The 7,114-nt window shown below is 49.7% G+C and overlaps 1 non-coding gene across 1 annotated transcript; it reads right to left on the bottom strand.

The window, feature by feature from the left end:
• Positions 1 to 6,125: 6,125 nt before the first annotated feature.
• Positions 6,126 to 6,234, bottom strand: LOC127226244 (U6 spliceosomal RNA). The gene has a single exon (XR_007834859.1). It is a non-coding gene; the product is annotated as a U6 spliceosomal RNA (small nuclear RNA).
• Positions 6,235 to 7,114: the final 880 nt, after the last annotated feature.

Raw genomic sequence — 7,114 nt, 5'->3', positions numbered from 1 at the left:
AAGACTGAAACGGGTGCAGTGCTGTCAGCTGGAAGCAAGTGCAGACTCGCTGTGGGGGTCTGTGCCTGCTGCTTCATTGAGCTCATAGCTCTCAAGTACCCTGTTGCAGTCAGCAGCACCAGGCTCTGTTCCGTGAAAGGAAGTGTGAGCTGAACAGGGGAGGCCATGCCATAGCTGCTGCCTAATCCCTGCGTGCGCACTTGGGAGAGGAATATGTGACACTGAGTTCAATCCCTGGGAGAGATCTGGAGAAAATCAACTCCACAAAGCTGACTTCCCCATGTATGTTGGCTTTTTGTTTGTTTGGTTTGGTTATTTTGTGGGGGAGTAGTTTAAGGGAGACCTCACTGGGTACGGTGGTACACCTTTAATTCCAACATTCAGAAGCAGAGGCAGATAGATACTTGAGTTCCATGCCAATCTTGACAGTGAGACCCTATCTGAGGTTCGGGGTGGTCGGGGTTAGTAGATAAGGTGAAGGCTGGGGTCAGTTGGAGTGTGGGCATGTGGCATAGTCACAACTGTATGACTCTGGGCAAACCATGAGCCCATCTGTTCTGTGTCAGGTGGAACGATAGTGTGGGTCTGAAGTACCAGCCTTCACCCTGTCCTCCATGTTGCTTCCATGTTTCCTCTGCTCTGCAGCTGTAACATCTTGTTCTCCAGGTGCAGGTTCTCTCCCCTTTTTATGGTATTTCCCCTTTGCCTACTGTATTGTGTGTATTCCTTTGGTCTTTTTGTCTTTTTTTCCCTCGTTTCTGATTATTCCACCCTTCCAATTTCATAAGCGACCTTAATTTGGATATTTCATTTCAACCCATCAAATTATCTTTCTTGCAACAATCTGGGAGTCTTTATGAGCTCATTCTACTCCATGCTGCCTCTGGAAGCAGGTGCACGTCTTTCTGCATGAAATGTGTCCCCTTCCAGACTAGGAGAAGATGCCTGCCCACTAGCCGCCAGCTCCCTCGTCAAGGTCTTCTCTGAAATGTTTCGGTTATGAGCCAGGGAGGAAGAGATGCTGGTGATTTTAAATGGGAGTTGTGAGATGACAGGTTTGGGTTACGACTTCACACACACACACACACACACACACACACACACACACACACACACACCTGCTGATGCTGCCTTTGGAAAAGGAAGCACACAGGGAGGAGTCACAGCATTGGCCACAGCTGCTGCAGCTTGTGGAATTCTGCCACATCTGCAAGGAAGCAGGTGAACAGGAGCCCTTGCCTTTGCCATGTAGGAGTGGGATGGACTGTGTCCAGCTATTTCCACACCTGCAGCACCTCCTGAGGCAGCCTGCCTCCCCCTCTAATTGTCAGCTTTCTTGTATATATCCATTAATGGTGGGAGCCAGTGGTGCCGAGATCCTAGGGATCTGGGCTTGGCTGTCATTGCTCCAGCTTCTGCCTCACTGCCTCATTCGGTCCTGTCTGTGTAGGAAGCTGGAGGTGGAGAGAAAGAATGGCCATGCCTGCTTTGAGGCTCCTAGGAGAAAGCAGCACCGTGTTCTGTTATAGAGCTGCAGCTGTAATTCTGCTACACACCAGGCTTGCTCTGAGGGCTTTTTTCTTCCCTCTCCCGACCCTTTTCCTGCTTACGGACGGCCCTTTCTCAGTTCCTGGTTGTTCTTATTCCCTTTTCATGTCAGAGAGCTAATAAAGGGGATTAAGAAAGAGGGATACAAGGGGAAAGAATACTTCTTTTCCCCTTTGCACTTCGGAGTCTAGTGAAGGGGAAATTGCATCCTGGGAATCAGAGTGTCTGTCTTCAGACCTCCTCATTCGGCAATGTTGTATAAAGCAGGCATTCCTGACCTTGAAAGACCTGTCAGGGCTGGAGGACTAGCTGTGGAGCTGTTTATGCCTAAGCATGCATGTAGTTCTGGGTTCTGTCTTCAGTACCATCTCACCCCACCCCAAATTACAACCACTTTACAATTTTTAAGTCAGGCAATGGTGGCACACGCCTTTAATCCTGAGGCAGAGGCAGGAGGATCTCTGTGAGGCCAGCCTGGTTTCATGGAGTGAGTTCCAAGGTTATACCAGGGTTACACAAGGAAACCCTATCTTGAAAAACAAATGTTCTTAATCACTGAAACATCTCTCCATCCGATAATGGCTACTCATGAGAATTTCATAATCCTTGGGTCCATGCCATCTCAGGGCAGGGGTTGCCATAAGACTGGAAGTCACTGTTACAAAACTGTTGTACTCTTTGAAAACACAAAATAGTTTTTTTTTTTTTTTTTTTTTTTTTTTTTTTGAGGCAGGGTCCTACTATGTGACTATGTGGCCTAGGATGGTCCAAACTCTTATTCTTTGGCCTTAACTTCCTGAGTGCTGAGAATACAGACATGTACCACCATGCCTATTTTCTCTCTGAAATAATGGTTCTGTTTATCATATCTGTAAAAATGTCCTATTCCTCAGCCTTGGGGAGCATGTAGGCAACTGGAAACCTGATGCCCAGGGGAGGAGGGGTGGGAGGGTGGTGGTGGCTCAAACTCTGTATAGCTAACAGTGAGCCTGAACCTGATCTCTCTGCTTCTACCTCCCAAATGCTGGGCTTCTAGGTATGCACCACTGTACCTGGTTTTATGATACTGGGGCCTTATACAAGCTAGGCAAAAGCAAGTGCTCTACCAACCGAGCTATGTCCCTAGCATCCCATTCCCTAGCCCACCCTCCCCTTCTCAAATCAGAGGAGTAAGTCTGGGGCATGGATTAAGAGCTGGTCAGGATAGCACGGGAACCAAAGTACAAGCCCAGGGAGGAAGAGTGAGAGAAACGGACTTGTCCCTGCAAAAATGAGCAGATGAATAAAATGGGGGAAAGGCAGAGCTGAGACACTTAGCGAAATCAGATGTGTTGTGTGTGCCAAATGCATCCAAGGGCAAGGAAGCCTGTGAAGGGTGCATGCCTGGGCTTCTGTGTCTTTGCTCTCACTCCTTACAAACAGCAGCTAGAACATCTCTCCCAAAGAGCTCTGGGTGATGGATCACCTCAGCACCTGCCCTCCTGTGTTCTGAGACAGGACAAGGTTCCCTTACAACTCCGTGAGCTCCCTAGAAACCTGAAGAATACATAGGTAATTTTAGGGGACCCTGTGCATCTCTAATGACTTTAATTGATACTCTAGTGTGAGGAGATTGGGGAGTTTGGATCCCCTCAACCTTCAGGCCTGCTTTAGGCCTCCCAGAAAGGGAATGAGGGGAGGGGCAAGTACTTGGCAGTTCAAGTGGCCACAGGGAAGGATACCAAGTCTCTATTAGAGATCTTGGGAGCCAAGTGACAATTCTAGGTCCCTCACAAGGAAATGAAGCATCCTGGTGTGGGTGAGTTGGAGGGAAGGAGTCATATGAATATGTTGTGCTCACTTGACTACTCTAAATTCCAGCTAGTTTAAGTTGAGACATTTAGTGGACATGGGCAGGAAGCAGTTGCCTGGAAAGCTCAAAACAGCACACAATCTGCAATCGTCTATGAAAATGAGTGAACAGGAGGGGTTTCTTTCCTGGTAGAGAGGAAGAAGTCATTATGGAAGGACAGCTCTCTCAACTAGCTCCTCTGCAAGCTTGCACCTCTGTCCCTAAGCAATACCCACCTCAGCTCCTTAATGTGGGCCCTCAAGTCCTCTGCTCAGAGAGGCCTGGGAGAAGTAGGAGTAGGGAGGGAAGAGGGAACTGGGGATGCGGCTCAGTTGGTACAATAGTGGCCCAACAAGTACAAGGCCCTGGCTTTGGTCCTCAGCACCATATAAAACTAGCCATGCCACCCAGAAGCAGGAAACTACAGGCAGGAGGCCAGAGTGCTTTAGAGGCAGTACAATCTGGAAGGATATCAAGCAGGTGAGGAACCCAGGGCACATAAAACGTTAGGATAAGTAGGTTGTGAGAGGGCGGGTGGTATAAACTCAGAGGTGACCTCTTCTGTTGGTGCCAAAGTCCCTGAACAGATTAGGCTCTGCTGAAGTCAGGCTAGGTGGCAGAATCATTAAGCAATGAGGTCAGGTTGCACCACCCCTAGCACCATCAAAATACAAGTATGTTGGTTTTGTTGCTGCACAGGCTGTATGACATGACATCACACCAACCGTCTATCAGCTTCCTGAGAGACTCAGTTTAAGTATTGACTCATGCTTTCATTTTTCCCAGGATGCTTTATTATTTTTATTGTAATCAGAATTTAAAAATTTAAAAATTTTTGTTTTTCCAGACAGGTTTTCTCCGTGTAATATCCCTTGCTGTCCTGAAACTCGCTCTGTAGACAAGGCTGGCCTCGAACTCACAGAGATTCTCCTGCCTTTGCCTCTCAAGTGCTGGGATTAAAGGTGTGTGCCACCACTGCCCGGCTTGTATAAATTTATAAGGTTCAAAGTAATATGTATATACAGTGTGAAATAATGTAATCAAGTTAACATAACCACCATTTCAAATGCTTCTCATTTATTACTCCTGTCTCTACCGGGAATGTTCACATCCTTTGTGTTCTTCCCAGGTGATGCAGGCACCTACAGATCAGAGGAAACTATATCCGAGCCAGGCTTGTTTCTGGCAGGACTCCCCGTAGAAGCTCCTTTCCCAGAGGAGCTAGTCCTCAGCCACCTATTTAGGACCTGTGACCACTATAAGAGGAGGTTGAGCCTCTAGAAGAACACAACAGCTGGGCCAGTCCCGAGGGCTGTGGCGTCCAGCAGCGCGAAGTGATTTGGGGTTTCGTGCTGCCCCCTGGCAGCCACGGTGAAAATCGCATGCAGGTCAGCTCAGTGCCGGAGCAGGCACCACCTGGGCCTTCGGTGGAGTCCCAAGCCGGCTGGATGCTGGCAGCGCTTAAGCCCAATGCCAGGGTGGCCAGGGACATGTTCTCCTCCCCACGAGCACAGAAGCAAGCGATGGCCATTTCCCCACCTGAAGCCCGGGGAACCAGTAAGAGTTTCATTCTTACTGGTAGAGTGGGGTCTACCAGGTCACTCCTATTTTGTAGCTCAGTGTAAACTTCGAAGGAAGAGGCTTTTCTTCCGCGGCCAGCCGCAATGGAGTTGGAACCATGGCCTCTTGGCTCAGTCTGGAGCTCTTCCTGCAGCCTGCATCCCATGCCCCAGGTTTCTCAAGTCTTGAACGTGGGGTGGGGTGGGGTGATGGTTTGGAGAACTGAGGTAGGACAGGGCTCATAGGAGGGAGAATCTCCTATGTGGGTTTTCCCCATTATCCTTGAGGCTGCCTGGATGACTTTGGAGTGTCTGCATGCGCTAAGCATTGGTGCCTGAAAGGATCAGGCTTCACTAATTCACCATCCACTGTCTCAGAGAGTCCCTGGGGCTCCAGACTCTATGGCCCAAAGTAGGACACAGCAAAGAACAGACACGGTTCCTGTCTTTATAGAGCAGACAGTCTGGAGAGTGCAAGTGACCAAATGTCTCTGCAGAGCCTGAGAAAAGGCCTCGCTGTCAGGAGTCCTGAGGGAGGGTGGCAGAAGGAAGCTCATTTTATCTTGAGATGTGTGAGATCACTGCTGTAGAAAGAACCCAGGGTCTTGCATACACTAGGCAAGTGCTCTACTACTGAACTACATCCCCACCCTTTAAAAATAAGCCGGCTGGCCTGAAATCCACCACCTAACCCAAACTGAACAGAAACTCAAGATAACTCTCCTGCCTCAGCCTCCAGAGTGCTAGGGTTACAGGTGTCAGCTAACATCTGAGACAGTTTTTTTGGGGGAGGTGAGGGGGTTCAAGACAGGGTTTCTCTGTATAGCCCTGACTGTCCTGGAGCTTGCTCTGTAGAACAGGCTGAACTCAAACTCACAGAGATCCACCTGCCTCTGCCTCCCAGTGCTACCATAGCCTGAGGCAATTTTTTAAAAAAAATATTATTAGTTTTTTTTTCTTTTTTTTGGGGGGGGGTTCGAGACAGGGTTTCTCTGGTTTCTGTGTGTAGCTTTGAAAGCTGTCCTGGAACTAGCCTTGTAGACCAGTTTGGTCCCGAACTCACAAAGATCACCTGCCTCTGCTTCCTGAGTGCTGGGATTAAAGGTGTGCACCACCACCTGACTTATTATTAGTTTTTTCGACACAGGGTTTCTCTGCGTTTCCCTGACTGTCCTGGCACTTGTTCAAAAAATATGAGAGGCTTCACTTCACCAGTTTGCATTTCATCCTGGTGCAGGGGCCATACTAATCTCTGTGTCATTCTAGTTTTAGTATATGTGCTGCTGAAGTGAGCACAAATTTATTTTTAATGGGGTCTTTCTCCATTGCTCAGGCTTGCTTTGAATTTGTGATGCTTTTGTTTCAATCCTGGAGCAGCTGGGATTATAGGCCTATACCACCAACTCTGTTTGACCAGGATACAAGAGGGCAGAAGTGCAGTTCAGGCGGGAAACAGCTCCTGAGCTGAGTTAGGCAGGCAGCATGAGAGCGGGGTGTCTGAGGTCCGCTGACAGGAGGTCTGTGGACACAAGTGATAAAGCTGCGTAGGGCTGTTAGCAGAAGGCGAAGGATGTGCTCAGCCAGAGCAGACACCATAATCTTTGTTCGAAATTCTGAGCAGTCCCTGGAGCTTGGGGGTTACCCCAAACGCATACACCCCATTTCAGTAGGATAACCATCTAGGAGATTGCACCAGTCTTTCAGGAGGGAGCACAGGTTATCTGGCATCTAAGCTCCAGAGTCGCAGGCTTGCGGCTGGGTGAGGCAGACGGATGCCCAGAAGGTGGCTCGAGCCGGCGGGGGCGGCGGCAGTCAGGGCAGACGGAGTCTGCCCGGTGGGGTGCTCATTCGCCCAGCCATGCCACCCGCCTACCACGAATTGATGGCCCGCAGCCGAAGGCAGCTGTGCGCAGCTGGGTATGCAAATGTATGCAAACGACATGGCGACGGGGCTGAGTCCAAGGAGGGAGGATGGAGCGGCGTTGTCACCGCTCTTGCTTGGAAAAGTTAGGGTGTGTGTGTGTGTGGGGGGGGGGTTGCATGGTCCCAGTCCTGTTTATCGGATGACCGTTCCTAGTGACCTAGGCTCCCACACACTCAGGCAAAGAGCAGTTCCCGGCCATTGAGGAACGTCCCCACCGCCGGTTCCTGTACAAGCAGGTGGGGCACGCTAGGC

The sequence above is a fragment of the Phodopus roborovskii genome, unplaced genomic scaffold (assembly GCF_943737965.1).
Source record: "Phodopus roborovskii unplaced genomic scaffold, PHOROB, whole genome shotgun sequence".
Taxonomy (NCBI): domain Eukaryota; kingdom Metazoa; phylum Chordata; class Mammalia; order Rodentia; family Cricetidae; genus Phodopus; species Phodopus roborovskii.
This window is presented reverse-complemented; position numbering and strand designations above follow the sequence as displayed.